The sequence below is a fragment of the Nicotiana tabacum genome, chromosome 24 (genome assembly GCF_000715075.1).
Source record: "Nicotiana tabacum cultivar K326 chromosome 24, ASM71507v2, whole genome shotgun sequence".
NCBI lineage: Eukaryota > Viridiplantae > Streptophyta > Magnoliopsida > Solanales > Solanaceae > Nicotiana > Nicotiana tabacum.
This window is the reverse complement of record NC_134103.1, coordinates 52189091-52209985: the sequence shown is the minus strand read 5'-3', so window position 1 is coordinate 52209985 and position 20895 is coordinate 52189091.

Below are 20895 nucleotides of genomic sequence, written 5' to 3'. Positions count from 1 at the left end.
TATCGTCGCAAGCTCTAAGTCATGTATTGGATAATTGGTCTTTTCTTGATTCTTGAGTTGCCTAGAAGCATAAGCGATCACCTTGTCATGTTGCATCAATACACACCCAAGTCCGATCCTGGAAGCATCACAATATACCACTAACCCGTTCGTACCCTCTAGTAAGGATAACACCAATGCCGTAGTCATTCTTGACTTCAACTCATAGAAGCTCTTTTCACAAGCATCTGACCATTGGAACTTAACTGCTTTGTGCGTCAATTTAGTGAATGGAGAGGGAAGAGTAGAGAACACCTTCACAAACCTCCTGTAATACCCAGCTAAGCCCAAGAAACTGCGAATCTCCGTTGGAGTTGTAAGTCTAGGCCAATTCTTCACAACTGCGACCTTCTGAGGATCAACCTTGATTCCTTCACTAGAGACGACATGATCCAAGAATGTGATAGATTCAAGCCAAAATTCACACTTTGAAAACTTCGCATATAGCTTGTGCTGATATAGAGGCTGCAAAACTGTCCTGAGATGATCGGCATGGTCCACTCGACTTCGTGAATGTACAAGAATATTGTTAATGAACACTATCACGACAAAGTCGAGGAAAGGCTTGAAGACTCGGTTCATAAGATCCATGAAAGTTGTCGGGGCCTTCGTTAGCCCAAAATATATTACAGGAATTCAAAGTGCCCATATAGAGTCCATAAAGCTATTTTTGAAATATCCTGCTCCCTGATCTTCAATTAGAGATACCTCGATCTTAAGTCAATCTTGGAGAAATACCTAGCACCTTGCAACTGATCGAACAAGTCATCTATCCTTAGCAGTGAGTATTTATTCTTGATTGTGACCTTGTTGAGCTGCCGATAGTCAATACACATTCTCAGTGATAGAACTTTCTTCCTTACAAAGAGATCTCGTGTGCCCCAAGGCGACACACTCGGTTGGATGAAACCCTTCTCTAGCAAATCCTTCAACTGCTCCTTTAGTTCCTTCAATTCTGCCGGTGCCATCTTTAGGGTGGAACAAATATAGGCTGCATGCCTGGCATCACATCGATCCCAGAATCAATTTCCCTATCTGGTGGGATCCTACGGAGCTCATCAGGAAAGACCTCTGGAAATTCATTCACAACTGGCACAGACTCAAGTGTAGGGGCCTCAGCATCGGTGTCCGTGACCCAGACCAAGTGGTAAATACACCCCTTGTTGATCATCCTCATGGCCTTAAGGTAAGAAATAAACATACTCTTTGGCAAAATATCGTCCCCCTTCTACTCAATAACTGGCTCATTTGGGAACTTAAATATAATAGTTCTAGTTTGGCAATCAAGCTTGGCATAACATGAGTGAAGCCAGTACATCCCCATTATCATATCAAAATCCATCATCACCAACTCAACTAGGTCAGTTCTGGTGTCTTCGCCATTAACTGTGTCGATGTAATCCCTATATACCGCGTAGCCACAATAGACTCACCAACTGGAGTAGATACAGAGAACGACTCATGAAGCTATTCCAGTTCTATCCTGAATTCCATAGCAACATAAGGAGTGATATATGATAAGGTGGAACCATGATTTATAATAGTATACATATCATGATATTGGACAGTCAATATACATGTGACAACATCTGGAGAGGCCTTTGAACTCTAGCAACCCCTTGTAGCGCAGTTTGCATACAATAATAGATAATAGTCTAGTATCTCGATCGCTCTATGTGAGGCCTTATATATGAGGTGATATCATTCTCTGGTTGGTTGGTTCGAGCCTAGCGAGGCTAGGTAATTGGGCATAGACTTTGTTCATGATGCTTTAGAGAAGGTGTATTTGATCTAGGAGATATTTCGCACAGCCCTGTCCAGGAAGAACAATGATGATGACCGGAAGGTTCATGATGCGGATTTCGTAGAGGGAGAGAAGGCTCTTCGTAGAGTTTCTCATATGAAAGGCGTGATGAGGTTCGGGAAAAAGATCAAGTTGAGCCCGAGAGTTATTGGTGCTTTTGAGGTGTTAGATAAAGTCGACAAGGTTTCTTATAGACTTGCCTTACCTCCTAGTCTTTTTGGAGTTCATCTGGTATTTCACGTTTCTATTCTTCGGAAGTATCATGAAGATAAGTGACGTGTTTTGGACTTAGCACAGTGCAGTTGGATGAGGACTGGCTTATGAGTATGAGCAGGTGGCTATTTTAGATAGGAAGCTTTGGAAGCTGAGGTCAAGAGATATTTTATCGGTGAATGTTCAGTGGAGTGGTCAACTAGTCAAGGAGCCGACTTGGGAAACTAAGAATGATATGTAGAGTAGATAACCTCACCTTTTTGGAACTTCAGATTTGATTCTAAACTCGTTCAAGGATGAATATTTGTTAAGAGAGGGAACATGTAATGACCTGGTCAGTCATTTATGCTCTGTTTCCCCATTTGATGTATCCTGCATGATTGGTTGTTGTTTTGGTGACTTGCGAGGATAGTTGGTTTTGTTCCGGGATGGTTTTGGAGTGAAATGAAGTACTTAGTTTCTTTTTCGGAAACGTACGTTGTAAGAGTTGACCAAGGTTTTCCATTTGTGCAAATGACCACGAATTCATTATTTGATGGTTCTAGTAGGCTCTTATGGTGCTTTTTTACTTAGGTATACGCTTGGATTTGGAGGTTCCTAGGATGTTTTGGCTCTATTTGCCGAAAGTTTGTAATTTGAAGGTTTGAAAAGTTCACAAGTTTGACCGAGAGTTGCCCTTGAGTATATCGGGTTCATATTGTTATTCCAAGGATTGGAATATGTTGGTTGTTTCATTTGGGACTTCTTTGCAAAGTTTGGTTGCATTCCGAACTAGTTTGATATGAATCGCATGCTTGGTTGTGAATATTTGAAGTTCTTAAACTTGAAGGAATGCATTATGTATTTTGGTATTAGATTCTTATTTATGGATGTTATCTTGATGTTTTAAGCTTACGAGCGAGTCCGTATGGCATTTATATACTTGTGTGGATGTTTGGTGTGGGGACCAAGGGGCTTGGGTAAGTTTCGGATTGAGTTTTGGAAATTGGAGATTTGTTGGCACCATAGATATCACATTTGCAATAGTCTGATTGTATCTGCAAAATCCGCATTTGCGGACTGCTTATCGCATTTGCGAAGTGGAGTTGTGATAGACAGCTTCGCCCTGGTGTCACAATTGTGATAACCGCATTTGCAAAGGGTGCATCGCATTTGCGATGCTTGGTTGCATTTGCGAGGTTCGTTGTCTCAATTGCAAAGACTTCTGCTTAGGAACCAAGTTCACATTTGCAAGCCCTCTTCGCATTTTTTTGGGTCGCATTTGCAAACCCCTGGTCAGATTTGAGACTTCCGCAATTGGTTATTAAGAGTCTTTCGGGACTTAGACCCATTATCTCATATCTTGAACCATAGGCTTGGAGAGGACTGACATTTGAAGAGGATTTTCACACAAGGCTTTGGGGTGAGTGATTTCTACACATTTTCGGATTATTTCAAGAATCTACATGGATTATTAACACCCAAAAAGATTGAATTTTGTGAAAAAATGGGGATTTTTCCTACAATTTAAGAAAATAAAATTTGGGGAATTGGGAGTTGATCTGGACTCGGTTTTTGAATCTAATCACATATTAGGACTCGTAGGGTTATGGGCAGTTGTTGGCTCCCCAAGTACACGCAAGTAGGATGTCGAACCCAAAGAGACTTAGATTAATCGTTAACTAAGCTAACTAAAATCAATTAACTATTCAAGATAATCAAAATGTTATTTGTCTACTAATCTACTTTTGCAAAAATTAAATAAGTAAATTAAGTAGGAACAAGCGATTGTGGTTGGATTTTAATCAAAGGAGATGAAGATTCCAGGGTTGTGGTCGGTTTGTTAATCTTATTGGAATTGTAATTACACATGTTAATCCAAATTATCTATGATTTCTAGATGACCGGATCATTTATATAAATAGCATGTTCCCACAATACTATCCGTCTATCCACAATTTATCAACCCAATATTCCTATGGTATTGAATCTATCATGAGCGATTATAATACGGTATTCAACTAAGTTAGACTGTTAGGTATATTCCTATCCTAACCACGAAATCGTTCCCCGAGCCACGGGTTCAAAAACAAGCTCTCTTTAATTCTACTCTAATCTAAACACGACTTTCCCAGGCATAGAATAAATAGTAAATAGAACTCAACTGCTAGCCAAACAATTAAGCAATTATGCACAGAATTAGAGAAACAACCAAAGATGATAATTCGAATTAACAGTAATGTAATTAATAAAATGCAATATTTTTGATAACCACAACCCTAGAACGTGAAGTTTAGCTCCATATAGACATGGTAGCAAAATAACAAATCATTAAAAAAGTAAAAATTACTAAGTTTGATGGAAGAAAGATGGAATCTGATGAATTCCGGTCTCCACGGCAGCTCCGTGCTCTCCCTTGGTCCAAAGTATGTTCCCCCCTTAAGAAAGCATGTTTTAGGATTATAGCGACTAGGGTTTGTATGGGGCGAATTTGGCTTCTCGTATTTCGGATTGGAGAAGCTAGTTTTGTCTGCTTCGGTCCCGGTCTGGCAAAGTGAACATCGCTTCGCTGCCAGGGACTTTTCTGGTTTCTTCTGCTGTGGTCCCGGTCTGGCGAAGTGAACCTCGCTTCTCTGTCCGGGACCTGGGCACCAAACTTATACTTCCTCCATATTCTTTCGTTTTTACTTCACTTTGCATGAAAACTTTCCAAATCACTTCCAATTGACTCATATACATATAAATAACATTATTAAGCTTGAGTCACAAATATTCACACAAAATTTAACAAGATCGAGGTATAATGCAAGGAAAACTACATGCAAAAATATGGTTTTTTAGCCAAACATCAGCAGTCGGGATCTACCCCTTGACTCAAGTTTTGACCGTGTGGTTCTGGGGTTGACTTTTGTTGGCTTTTTGCAATGGAATAAAGATTTGAACTCTATTGTTTGGAATTCATTCATATAGCATTGTTTGATGTTATTGAGTTATTTTTTGGCTAGATTCTAACTAGTTGGAGGTGATTTTTAAGGGAAAGGCTGTTTTAGCGGTTAAGGGAAAAGTTGTTTTCTACTACAGAAATAAAATTAAGAAGCTAAAATCAAAATAAGAAGTTAACATTTTTCTAACATACTACTACTAACTATCTATAGGAATTCTCCTACCCAACACTTGAAAGAGTGCAGTGTCCCCAATGCAAAAATAAAGCAAACCAATACTGAGGGTAGACAAGAAACTCCATCAAAAGCCAAAGGCCGAAGCAATAGCGGCTCATGGGGTACTCAGACTTCTCCCAAGCATGGTCCTTTGTGCGGGTACCCCACACTTAGTTTTCACTATCTAGCTCACATTTTCACTCTCCCAACAAGCGCCTTTTTTAACGTCGCGGAACGACTTGAACCACTTTTTTCCTCCACCTCGAATTTATGAATTGAACCCCTAATTTGTCTTGAAGCTTTCGGCTATGCTCGCGGGCCGGTAGCACAAATGTAATTGGGCCAAGTAACCAATGTAACATTCTGCACTTCTTGGCCTTCAGATGAGGTATGTAATTATGTCTCTCTGGCACGATGAATTCCAGAATGTAAGCACCTTGTTTCTCATCCATTGGCTCCTCCAAAGGCTCGGATGACTCAATTTTCAGATCATCATCCAAACATAATGTCGAAAAATGCATAGAATGAGGACCAATACGTCCCAACTCTAGAATTGCGTCACTATTTACATCCTCATATATACACACACTAGAGTCTTCAAATATAACATTATGTACTTCCTCACATGACTTTAGTGTGCTTTCCTCAACATGGACATCATCAATAAAAGTATGGTCGAATGATTGACTCTCTACTTTTAGCTCCTCAATTTGGCGTATAAGCTCCTTTTCAGCTTCACACAACTCATAACTATTTTGTTGGGCGTCAGACGCATCAAACTTTGCATTCAATTAAGCTTCTAAGTGGCGAATAACATTGCCAAAATTTTCAATCTCTCGGCCTAGTTTAACTATTCCTTCTATTAAGTGTTTCATCCCATTAGTAATTTTCTCCCGTTGAGCCTCATATATTTCTAGCCGTTCATCTTGTTCCATTAGCCAAGTTTGTCTCAAAATCTCCACTTCTTCAAAATTTTCCTCTTGATGGAACTTGCTATCTTCTCCAATTTTAGGCTCATCCTGACTATCAACTAAGTCAGCAGCTTGTTGATCATCAAATGCTTCAACCCATTCTTCTACTTTGGCCTTCATTCTCTACAATATTGCCTTGAGATTTTCCATCTCTTTTCGACGTTCATGAGTTTGCTCCGCTAATTGCCTCATAATATCCATTATATGAGCATCATGTTCCACATCTTCCATATTGTTCCTTCTATCAAACTCACAAACATTATTAGAAAGATCATAATAAGGGCTCGAAGACGGATAAAATGAATTAGGACAACCATCCCAATGACCAACTTGACCACCACACATATTACAAATGTTCCACTCATAGGATTGAGATTGTGTGCACAATCCGCTTCCGGGGACATTCTGACAATTCTTCCACAAGTGGGGTCCTCCACAATATGGACAAGGATCATCAAAGTAAGAATTACCGTCATTTGAACAATTTTCATTCCAAGATGCCATGTAAAAAAATTATAATATTAACTAAATAAGAAAATTAAAAACTTGAATAAAAATCAATTAAAGCTTAACTTAGATAAACAATCAATAACTAAGTCCCCGACAATGACGCCAAAAATTTGTTGGCTCCTCAAGTACACGCAAGTATACGTGGCCGTCAAGTAATAAAGTGATGTCGAACCATAGAGACTTAGATTAATCGTTAACTAAGCTAACTAAAATTAATTATCTTTCCAAGATAATAAAAATATTATTTTTCTACTAATCTACTATTGTGAAAATTAAATAAGTAAATTAATTAGGAGCAAACGACTGTGGTTGGATTTTAATCAAAGGAGATGAAGATTCCCGGGTTATGGTCGGTCTATCAATCCTATTGGGTTTGTAATTACACATGTTAGTCAAAATTATCTATGATTGCTAGTTGACTAGATCGTTTATATAAATAGCTTGTTCCCACAATACTATCTGTCTATCCACGATATATCAACCCTATTTTCCTATGGTATTGAATCTATCATGAACAAACATAATACGGTATTCAACTAAGCAAGACTAGGTATATTCCTATCCTAACCACGCAATTGTTCCCCAAGCCATGGGTTCAGAAACAAGCTCTCTCTAATTCTACTCTAATCTAAATATGTTTTTCCCAAGCATAGCATAAATAGTAGATAGAACTTAACTGCTAGCCAAACAATTAAGCAATTATGCATAGAATTAGAGAAACAACCGAATATAATAACTCGAATTAACAGTAATGTAATTAATAAACTTCAATATTCATGATAACTACAACTCTAGAATGTGAAGTTTACCTCCACATAGACATGGTAGCAAAACAACAAATCATCAAAAAAGTAAAAATTACTAAGTTTGATGGAAGAAAGATGGAATCAGATGATTTTCGGCCTCCACGGCGGCTCTGTGCTCTCCCTTAGCAGAAAGTATGCTCTCTCCCTTAAAAGCACGTTTTAGGATGTATTTATAGCGACTACGGTTTGTATGGGGAGAATTTGGCTTCTCCAAATTCGGATTGGAGAAGTTGGTTTCGTCTGCTCCTGTCCAGTCCGGCAAAGTGAACCTCGCTTCGCTGCCCGGAATTTTTTTTGTTTCTTCTACTCTGGTCCCGGTCTGGCGAAGTGAACCTCATTTCGCTGTCCGGGACCTGGGCACCAAACTTATACTTCCTACAAGTTCTTTCATTTTTACTTCACTTTGCATGCAAACTTTTAAAAATCACTTCCAATTGACTCCTATACATATAAATAACAATATTAATCTCGTGTCACAAATATTCACACAAAAACTAACAAGATCGAGGCATAATGCAAGGCAAATTACATAAAAACATGAATGTTTAGCCAAACATTAGCAGTCGGGATCTACCCATTGACTCAGGTTTTGACCGTGTGGTTTCGGGGTTGACATTTGTTGGATTTTTTGCAATGGATTAAATATTTGAACTTTAGTGTTTGGAATTCATTCATATAGCATTGTTTTATGTTATTGAGTTATTTTTGGCTAGATTCGAACTAGTTGGAGGTGAGTTTTAAGGGAAAAGTTGTTTTAGAGGATTGATTTTGCTTGTTTTAGATAAGTATATTGCCTAATCTTGTGTGAGGGAATAAACCTTAGGATTGGACCTCATTTTTATAATTGTAATGTATGTAAAGAAATGTATATGCGAGGTGACGAGTGTATATACGGGTGCTATATATGAAAAATGATCAGATTAGACTCTAGGCTTCTACTATGCCTTAATTTGATTGTGTTCTCTATGATACATGTAAAATCCTTTGTATGACTATATGGTCTTATTGTTTCATGATATAGGTCATGTTTGTATGATTATTATCTCCTAATTGGCCAAGATGGGCATTTGTGAAATCATTGCTAAATTGAGTTAGCCGTAGTCATGTCTTACATCTTGAGGACATATCTGCACTTTATTATTTTTATGTCCTTGTGCACCTTATTGATGAATTGTGAGAATATATCTCTTGATGATAAATGTTTATCTTGAATTTGTTATGATCATGGCACATGTGGACATGTTGAGCGGATTGATTGGGTGTTGGCACGAGCTCTCTTCCGTGCAGGTATTGTCATTTTTGATGACGCGCGAGGTATGGGGGGAGGGGGATTTCTCAATTTTAATGATGTGTGGAGCCTAAGGGTGGCATTCTCAATTATGATGATATAGTTATTGTTATGGCATGAGGTATTTTTCGTGCAACATGTGGATTTGGATCCATCCCCCTAGGGTCACCCTCTCATGTTGCTCTCTTGATGGTGTACACGTGGATTATGGTACTGTGATTGATGTACGAAGTATAAGGATGGAATTCTTGATTGATGATGTATGGAGTATAAGGGTGGCATTCTTGATTTGTGATGAGTAGAAGGGTGGCATTCCTGATCATGCAAGTGAATTCGTTATGCTTTGTCATGCATTTTACATGATTTTACATTGCTTTTAACATGCTACTCTATGCCTCTGTTAATGATTGATAATTCCTTTGTCAAAACTGATTTACCTATGATGAGCTGATTACTCGTGTTTCATTGAGTTGATGGTACTACATCTTATTATATTCTTGTTGCTGGTTATTTGATGTATTGCATAGGTTCTTTGATTAGTGAGTATCACATGACTTGAACCTCGTCATTACTTCACCGAGGTTAGTCTTGATACTTACTGAGTACATGTTATCCCGTACTCATACTACACTGGGTGTTGGTAGCAGCGAACCGCAGGAGTGAGCTTTTGATTGTTGAGAGGATTCAAGATAGTGCTTCATGGACGCCATAAACCCTTGGAGTTTTCTTCCCTTATTTCATACTGTTGTATTACTTTCAGACAATATTGTATTCTTAAGATTTCTTATATACCTGGTTCAGACAATATTGTATTCTTTAAATTTCTTATGTATTCAGTTTAGTGCTCATGACTCCGTAATATATGTGTTTTGAGAGTTTGACTTATGTACCACTGTGTCGTGTTTGTTGAAGCCTTATTCCACTGTTTATGTCAAATTCAGACTTATTATATTTTACTTTGTTGTTTTAAATTCCACTGCTTACCTTGTATTGATAGTTAAGGTGCCATCACGACCTTTGGTGGGATTTTGGGTCATCACAACAACTTACTCTTTTTATTAGATGCTATTGATAGAAAGGTTTGGTCGTGTTTAGACCTTGTCTCAGATAGTTATTATTTTGATATTGGTTTTGAGACTTTTTGATTTCATATTTATCATGACTGTGTTAATAACTTAATAAATTGGTTTTTGTTATTGTTTTTGGCTGTTGGCTTGCCTAGCAAGCCAGTTTGGTGCCATCACGACCTTTGGTGGGATTTTGGATCATGGTAAGGGCGATGTGGGGTAGGGAGCCATGGCGTAAGGGGTGAGTGGTGGGTGGGGGTAGGATAGGTTTGGCGAGATGGAAAATAGGGTGAGGAAGGTTGAAAAGGTTTTGGAAAATATTTTTTGTCCTCTTGGTAGGGAAAATATTTTCTTCCAATTGGAGAAAAATGTGTTAATGAGGAAAATATTTTTCAAAATATTTAAGCCAACAAAATATAGGAAATTTGAATCATTTTTTAGAAAACATATTTCTTTGTAAGGCCCCGCGAAATTCACCTAGAACCCGAGGTTTTGTGGTGCCGAGGTGTCACGACCCAAACCGATGGGCCGCGACAGGCACCCGGTATATTACTCAACCGAGTACCAACATAACGTATCTTTTCGTATTATACTATCATAGATAACTAAGCCGGAGAGGCTTCCGTGAGATACGTAGAATACAACATGTAACACCAACTTATACATAAGACATATGAGCCTATAAGACCAAAATAACCACTCGTACACTGAACATAGGCCGACAAGGCCATACAATCTTTTACGTACATGACATCTGTCTACAAGCCTCTAAGAATAAATAATTGTCATAAAGGTAGGGACAGAGCCCTGCCATACCAAACAATACACATCTAGATTATACTGACCAAGAAAGCAACTCCGGAGCAAATGGAGTGCACCAACATCTTCCGCTGAGCTGATCGCCTACTTGGAATACTCTCGACCTGTCTATCGAGACATGCGGGCATGAAACGCAGCATCCCCAGGCAAAAGGGATGTCAGTACAAATAATATACTGAGTATGTAAGGCAATATACTAAAAGCTGAAACTGAACTGATAATATAATAACTGAAAGTAACTGGGAGTCAAAGATATGCTTACTTGCTAATACTGACTCAATTCTTTCAATATAGTAAGTAAAATAGTTGTCCGACCCTAAAAGGCTCGGTATATATATAACTGCTCTGCCGTAGTAGGCTCGCTCATAGGCACTCGGCCATACTAGGCTCTGTATCTTGGCCATGCTGGGCTTGCTCATAGGCGCTCAGTTACAATAGGCTCGGTATATAACTTACCATCTGATCAAAGGTTACCCAATAGGGGCCTGCCCATCGATTATACCCCGATGGTAATGAAAATATTGCAATACAGTATATACAGATTCTCTGTTCTCATGACTGGAAAAAAAAAAAGAAACACTCAATTGGATATGAAGTCCCGATAAGGAGAATCCTGTAACTTACAAGACTAGGAAAATATACGTAAATTCCGAGATATGAATTATTTCTTTATACCTCGTTATCAAACTTGTGTAATTATGAGATCATGCCAAAATGAAGAAAGGGCTTAGCCTTAACATGCCTGTAGTAGGAAAAAATCCGTATGATATTCTTGGAAAAGGTTGCACCGTAGTCCTTTAGAATCGCACAATCCTGTTGCTATTACGCAGTATAATTTCGTATGAATTTCTTCACAATTTTAAGAACTGGCGTTGCTATTTTAACATAAAGTCCCATATGAACTCCAAAATCTCCTCCAAAAATGGATTTTTGATATAAATTGAACACAATTGTAAAGATGACGAACATAGTCATTCTTTCCACATTTTTTAGGGCTAAGTGCATAGTATACTTTCATTTTTGAAATGGGGAATGAACCTTGCTGGAAATTTCTTATGGAAATCTCACATTTCATATCATCTCTCTTTGTTAGAGATGTCTTTTATTATAATGGATGTGGGACCCACTTTATAAGGCTTACTTGGCCAACAATTTCCTCCAAATATGACACCTTGTTTTGTAATTCAATAGTCATTACTTTAGACATGGGTTGCTGCCACGTTGGGGTGGATTTAAGCTTATCCAAAGTTTATCCACCCATTTCCTTAATTACATGGTTAATCTTCCACCAAAAATCTACAATTAACCATATATCCATATTATTAAGAATTATCTCAAATTACATAAAATACTACTCACTTTTATCATACTTTATACATCTTATTATCATGGTCATGTGGTACCTTGTATGGCACTAGTCCATAAATACTAGGTGTTTTAGCTTGGGCCGTATCTTATCCAAAAATGTCAAACTTCGACGAAATTCATTTGCTTCAATTCGCTTACCCTCTCGCCTTCACGAATTTACTTATCCATTATTTGAAATAACATAATACTTATAATCTCAAAATAATCTCATTCCCAAGCTTATATCGATTAACTTAAAATGAAACTTTAACGTACAAAAAAAATGCAGGATGTAACATCTCATTTTCGAGCTTTCATCAATTTATTCATGGAGAACTTCCACATACGAAAATATGGGGTGTAATACCATTCCCCCCTTTGGAACATTCGTCCTCAAATGTTGACTGATGCACTTATCATTTTCATGACTTATGCCTTCCAATTACTTTAGTACTCCTCTTGCCAACTAGGCAATTGTTCTGTGAATGAATCCCAAAGTCCAAGGTATTCCCCCCTTTAGGCCTCTTTCTCATACCACGACTTATAGTCAGAATCTTTCCAATCTCATAACTGTTGCTACCTTCTATCATGCAGCCTGTATGACTCTTACTTTGTAAGTGCGCCTATACAACTCTTCTCTTCTCTTTCCTCCAGCTTTTAGCTAATCTCTAGGCTTCACTTTGTGAACATATACAACATTATGACAAGTTGTCTCTCTGGGCGTCATTAGGTTTAAGACATACTGTACCATAATTCTTACTTTTATTTATCGTTGCGGAGGTCTTCTACCAAATTCCAATTTACTTTTGTTGCTTATCCCATATGTATAAATCTAAGTCCTTTAATGCTTCATCATTACTGTTCATCTTAAGAATGACGACCTACTCTCAGCTTATACTTTGTGACTTTTGTCCAACCATTATGATTTGCCTCAATATTGATCTACAATATACCACTGATAATTTGAAACTTCTTACGTAAAACCTTGCCACTAGGGCTTACGTAGCATCGAGGAATATTTGAAGTGATTTTTGTAATCGTATTTCATAGTATCTCGATGTGATTCGCCTTATGGAGGTATTCTGATCTCGTGCCGTTCGCAAAATCTTTTCTCCTTCTCCCTTTTTTCTTTCTTCAAATCATTATTCAGTCGAAGGCCCAACCATTATTTTTTATCTGTCACAATTATACCTTCATTTCACTACCAGGGCAGCATTCCATCTCTTCTAAATGCTACTAGTCTTAGACTCCTTTGAGTTCATTCAGGCTATACTGATCCTTCTATAACTTAGAGAACCCATCGACTCTCATGTTTTCATGGGCTTAATCCCGAGAACTGACCCATTATCGTCACCTTCTTACTCGCCCTTTCTCATCCTTACTCCAGTCATAAAACCTTGTCGCTTTACAATACTTTAGCTTGCGACCTCTATGTATCTATTTATACTATTCACAACCTTTGTTCAACTTGCTTGCACCATTTATTCCCTTATGTTATTCTGGAACATTAAGCGAGACACCACATCATCTCTAACTCTTCTTTACTCTCTTGACTAGATCTCTCGGTACTTAGAAACCATAGGCTGGAAGGTACGCCACTAACGACGCTGCTATCGTTCTTGGATATTGAATCCCAATGCTTCTAGCCTTTTATCCGAAGCATGGACTATTCACAATCTTCTGCCTTTGAGTATCTTGTACGTTGTTCACCTTTACCTTACTTACCTTAAAATCTAGTATCATATCTTCTATCTCTTTCATGACCTCCCTTCCACATAGGTATAATTCACGTCCATAACATGAAGCTTTATTATAATACTTGCACCTCTGGTGCATACACAATCCGGTGGGAGTTTCATACTGACGTCTTATGAGGCTGGTACTTTTCTATCCGGCTTTATCGTATGGACATTATAGAATATGGTTGTTGTACTATCCCTCTGGTACCTCTGATATTAAGAGTGATCCTGTAATATTCTCAATCACGATTTTTATAATTTTCTGGGTCCAATAATCAGATTCTTGATTTACTTCGTTGATATAACTCCTTAGTTTCCTCCTTCTTCTGATCAACCTTTATGTAGGCTTAAGCTACCTCCTGTTCTGTGGTTCATGGTATTAGTTATTTCGTTTAGCCTTTCATGGGTGCTGAGGAATATCTATGATAGAATCCTTTAATAATTCAATCCTTCGTCTATGACCTGGGCTCAATTCTTTCTTTTAACTTATACCAGAATCTTCTACGGTTGTATATGCTGCACGTATAAAACTCCAAACTCTTAAGTGCATTCATAACGTAACTAACTCTGGATCATGGATCGAATAATTCTTTTTGTTCCATCTCAGCTTTCTTCAAACGTGAGCAATTAATTTTCCTGGTCTTTCTGCCCTTTTTTTTTTGCGTGCATACTTAGCTTATGTTGGTGCCCATGCATATTGGAATACCATACAACTCATATGACCTTCAATATCACTTCTGATTTTACTTTCCATTCATTAGCCACAGTAGGTGTCATTTTCTTATGCAGTGTATATAATGTTGTTGTGAGACTGTTGTTATAAGACCATTTCCTCCTTAGGTCACCCAGCTTAGGTTAAAGCTTCCTTCCTTACTTTCTCAGCTAGTCTTTCATTGTAGTATTTAGGGAGAATTCTCTGACTCTTGTAAAGTTGTGAGCTTATTACATTATATACTTGACGGACCTTTTGATGTCCTTCCTTGCCTATAATTATCCATAGTTACTTACTTCCACCCCCTTGTGCTTGTAGGGTTGCTTATGAGCTTGATATTTTGACTGACTTCCCAGTGGCACTCTCTTTTATCTCTGTAACACTCATATGGTACCTTTAACTACCCCAACTGCTATCTGAATATTTCTCAAGGATCACGATGTCATATCTGCGAGACTGGATTCACGATATTCGGTTTTACTATCTTTATCTTGTACGATCTGCTACCTCGTATGTAACCCCCTGTTTAGCCATAACTAGGCTCTCCCTGAATCAATTACTGACTACTCGTTGGCCCATTCTCATATCAATATTCTGCGTAATCTTTCTTGGGTTATTTCCTTTGTCTTAACTTACGTCTCGCACTGACTCCTTGTCTATCAATAACATCTTGGGCAGGGACCCTTACTTCCTTTCCTTGACGTCGTGTTTGCATAATATTCTGGAATCGTAGCATATCTGTAGGCTTTGAATAAGTGAAATCTCGTCCCTTTTTCATTATATCGCATTCTTCCTCTACCATTCCATAATTACTAGAACCACTTAATTCTGGCTTAATGCCACCTCACTCCTTATTCTCCTCTTTGGGGAAGTACAAATATTTAGCTCTACGACGATCTACCTATAGATGTTTTACCTCTTCATCTTTGGTGTCGTTTCACAACATTAATGACCCTTACTCGCCTTGCGGCTATCCTTCTGTACCAAGGATAATAAATTCCCTTACTCGCAATGGTGACACTTAGTGCAACTGGCACATACAATCCCTTAAGCTTAACTTTGCTCATATTGCTTGCTTTAGGGAACCGTCTTCCTGAATGACCATTTTTTGAATTTCTCATGAATCGTCTTCTGTTGTCCATTCTATTATCGCCGGAATACAAATATGAAATTCTGATGATGCTGACTATTATCAAGTCACTCAGTCCCTAATTCATGTTTAGTTTATCTTGTTCACCATACCATGCTGATTTCTATTATTCTAGGGTCTAACTTTTCCATCCAATAGTTGCGTTGGAGTCACGAACTTATTTTTCGAAGTGAGGATATGATTTTATGGCCTATACTCTTTTGTTGTCTCAAGGCCTGTCACCTCTCGCTTTTCCCTTCACTTGACTATAGACTCTGTAATACTATCATTATTTGATCTACCGTTGTCATCCATGTACCACATTTTACTCATACTGCTCCATTAACTCTCTTCTTATTTTCCTGCTAACATTTCTGTCTATCACTTTATTCTAAAAACTCGAACAAAACATTCTTTTGCTTTTAGCCCCTCTTGCTCCATCCAATGGCTCCTCGAATTGCTCTAACATTGTCTTTCTACCAGGGATGGGAGCCACACTAAGATAATATTTATCCCTTCTATGCTTCTGGTGCTTATCTTTGTAGTACTCATATCTAGCTGTACTATTTTAGGGTGCACCATCGAGGTGTCTCACAAGAAGATCCATTACCACGTTTGCACTATCCTTCAGAAATGTCGACTAACTCTACCAATCCATCCACTATTTTGGGTTACTCTTTCCCCAGCCGGATCCTGATAACCTGTCCTTCTCTTAATTTATGTCTGTTAGCTCCCATAGAGCATAACTGAGATCGGTGTGGCCAATTATACAGACATCTGTCACTGTTGAAGGTAACCCAAAATGCTTATATCTCCCTTCCTAAATAATGATAATCTTTATTAACTGGGTACCTCGTACCCTTCTTCATCTTGCTTCTTTTACTTCTTGAAACTTGTATTTATCTTCTGAATCTCTCATTGTCATTTACCATAAAGGTGGATAAATATTTTTGCCTTAAGGTTCCTTATCAAGAGGCTTACATGATCTGCTGAATACCTCATATTTATCCATCATAAGCATGATGCAAAAATTGAGTTCCTCTTACTCAACTCTTCCAAAGCTATATCTCTTACCAACCGTGTTTATGGATGCGGGCATCGCTGTATTACGAATAAGATAGAGTTTATGAAATTGAGTTCTTACAACTGAGCTCTACCACACGATCTAGAGTAAGAAGAAAGAGTAACAGTCCTAAATGCCCTGTAGCCTCCTACTTATAAGTGTGGTGCACGACACACCCATAAACAAGACTCTACTAGACACGGCTTGTAGACTCCCCATTACAGAACTACTTTGATACCACTTTTTTCAGGACCCAAACTGATGGGCCGCGACAGACACCCGGTACCTTACTCAATCGAGTACCAACATAACGTATCTTTTCGTATCATACTATCGTAGATAACTGAGCCGGAGAGGCTGCCATGAGCTAGGTAGAATACAACATGTAACACCAACATATACATAAGACATATGGGCCTATAAGACCAAAATAACCACTCGTACACTGAACATAGGCCGACAAGGCCATATAATCTTTTACGTACATGACATCTATCTACAAGCGTCTAAGAATACATAATTGTCATAGAGGCAGGAATAGAGCCCCGCCATACCAAACAATACACATCTAAATTATACTGACCAAAGAAGCAACTCCGGAGCAAATGGAGTGCACCAACATCTTCCGCTGAGCTGATCGCCTACTTGGAGGACTCTCGACCTGTCTATCGAGATCTGCGGGCATAAAACGCAGTGTCCCCAGGCAAAAAGGACGTCAGTACAAATAATGTACTGAGTATGTAAGGCAATATACTGAAAGGTGAAACTGAACTGATAATATAATAACTGAAAGTAACTGGGAGTCAAAGATAATATGAAGATATGCTTATCTGCTGATACTGACTCAATTCTCTCAATATAGTAAGTAAAATAGCTGTCTGGCCCTAAAAGGCTTGGTATATATATAACTGCTCTGCCGTAGTAGGCTCGCTTATAGGCTCTCGGCCACAGTAGGCTCGGTATATAACTTACCATCTGATCAGAGGTTGCCCAATAGGGGCCTGCCCATCGATTATAGCTCGATGGTAATGAAAATACTGTACTACTGTATATATAGATTCTCTGCTCTCATGACTGGAAAAAACGAAATATTCAATTGGATATGAAGACCCGAAAAGGAGAATACTGTAACTTACAAGACTAGAAAAATATACGTAAATTCCGGGATATAAATCTTTTCTTTATACCTCATTATCAAACTTGTGTAATTACGAGATCATGCAAAAATGAAGAAAGGGATTAACCTTAACATACCTATAGTAGGAAAAATTCCGTATGATATTCTTGAAAAAGGTTGCACCGTACTCCTTTAGAATCGCAAAATCCCGTTGCTATTACGCAGTATAATTTCGTATGAAATTGTTTGACGAGCAAAAACTGTCATTGCTATTTTAACATAAAGTCCCTTATGAACTCCAAAATCTCCTCCAAAAATGGATTTTTGATATCAATTGAACACAATTATAAAGATGACTAACATAGTCATTCTTTCCACGTTTTTGAGGGCTACGTTTATAGTATACTTTCATTTTTGAAATGGGGAATGAACCTTGCTGAAAATTTCTTATGGAAATCTCACATTTCATATCATCTCTCTTTGTTAGATATCTCTTTTATTATAATGGATGTGGGACCCACTTTATAAGGCTTACTTGGCCAACAATTTCCTCCAAATATGACACCTTGTTTTGTAATTCAATAGTCATTACTTTAGACATGGGTTGCTGCCACGTTGGGGTGGATTTAAGCTTATCCAAAGTTTATCCACCCATTTCCTTGATTACATTGTTAATCTTCCACCAAAAATTTACAATTACTCATATATCCACATAATTAAGAATTATCTCAAATTACTTAAAATACTACTCACTTTTATCATACTTTATACATCTTATTATCATGGTCATATGGTACCTCGTATGGCATTAGTCCATAAATACCGGGTATTTTAGCTCGGGCCGTATCTTATCCCAAAATATCAAACTTCGACGAAATTCATTTGCTTCGATTCGCTTACCCTCTCGCCTTCATGAATTTACTTATCACTTGTTTGAAATAACATAATACTTATAATCTCAAAATAATCTCATTCCCGAGCTTACGTCGATTAACTTACGATAAAACTTTAACGTACAAAAAAAATTACGGGATGTAACATCTCATTTTTGAGCTTTCATCAATTTATTTATGGTGAACTTCCACATACAAAAAAATTGGGGTGTAATAGAGGTAAGCTAATGTGTTTTAGGGTTGTATAAATTTGCGGAACATGGAAGTTATGCGGTCCACTATGTGACTGCAAAACCAGTTTGCGGGCCGTAGATCTGCCGCAAAATGAAGCAGAAAGATTTGCCAATTTTGAGGACCATTATGCGGCCGCAGAACCGTTTTACGGGCCGCAGATCCCATCACAGAACCAGCATGAGAAATTTTGGAAGGAGGTTTTATGGTCCATTATGCGACCGCATAATTGGTCTGCGGACTGCAGACCTATCGCAGAGTGAATCAAAAATACCCAGTTCTAGAAGGCCATTATGTGGTCCATTTTGCAGACCGCATAAGTGTTATGCGGTCGAATATGCGACAGTAGATCTGCATCGGGGCTTCATTTTTCTAATTTCATAACCCAACCCCCATTTCAGTTATCTAGCCTGAGGGTTCATTTTTGGGGGATTACCTATCATTTTAGATAGAGGGAGAGCTATTCTAGAGAGAGGAAAGGGAGGACTAAGAATTTCACTACTCTACTCTTTTCAAACCTTGGAATTGCATCAAAAGAAACTTGCTAAGGGTTCAAAAAGATAAGAATTTCTTCCCCCAATTCTTCAATTTCGGGTTTGGGTTGATTATGGGTGATGAGGGTAGATTTATCACATGCATGAGCTAATAGAGACTGTGGAAAGCTGTTGAACCATCTTGTGTGGTTTTGTTCTTGAATTAGTTGTGGGAGGGCTGGGTCGTCAGTGTAGCAGCTCTTACCATACGAATTCCTCTAATCATTCTTGTAATTCTCCCCTCTTCTATAGATTAATATCGTTAGAAGTGTCGGGACGTTATTGTTACACAAAGTAAAGCTCTTTCGAGATATGAAGGCTAAACTCTTCTTCTAGTATCGAAATTCCTGAATCCTTGCAAAACTCCATCATGTGTAGTCGAACGTGAAACACTGTTGAGGTGGGATGTTCAAGCTAGTAAATTGATTCTCAAATTGCATAACGTGTCCGAACCCTCATTTGTTAAAGACTTTCTATTGTGACTTAATTATGTTATACCCTTTTTTGGGATGAAAACCTTGTATGAAATCAATGTAATCAAACACTTATTTCTCATATGATGAAACCTTATGAACTTACACTTGCTAAGGCCAAAGGTGCCAAATGGTTGATTGGAAGAGAACTCTTTTTACAAAATATTTTCGTTTTGGTAATCTAAATTATGGTATTGTGATTACACGTCTACCCGCATACATTGGGGTGAGGCGGCAGGGCCTCTTTGTGTAAAATATTGGTATTGTAATTACCCTTCCACCGGCATACATTGGGGTGATGCGGCAAGGGCGCTTTGTGTAGAATTGTGATATTGTGATTACACCTCTACCCGCAGACATTGAGGTGAGGCGACATGGCCGCTTTGTGTAGAGTTTATGGTATTGTGATTGCACCTCCACCTGAATACATTGGGGTGAGCCGGCATGGCCGCTTTGTGTGAAGGTGGTTGCAGAGGATTCCCGACATAAAATTTATAAAGGTTATTGGAAGATCTTAATAAATTTGCTTTAACTTTAACGGCTATCTAACCCTTTTATTTGTTACCATGATTCATCATATCCATGTTGTATTTGTATGTCCTTGAATAGGTGTTTTGGTTTTCATACTATGTACTATTCGACATGTACTAATGTCCCTTTTTGCCGAGCACGCTGTATCTTTAATAGATGCAGGTGGTTCCACAACGGGAGGCATTGACGAGTGATAGCGGTACACTCTCTTCCCAACTGACTTGATGAGCCCCACTTTATTTCGGGGTCATGCATCTTTTGTTCTGTGTGTATTATGTTTTGAGGTATAGCCGGAGCCTTGTTGCCGGCACTATCATTGTACTCTTTTGTGTAAGGCCCCGTAAAACTTTACCTAAAACCTAGGGTTTTATGGTGCCGAAGTAGACTTAAGCGTTGAGGAGTTAAGGAAATTGTTTGGAACTGTAGGGCATTTTTGCGGCCCATTCTGTGGTCGCAGAACTAATCTGCGGATC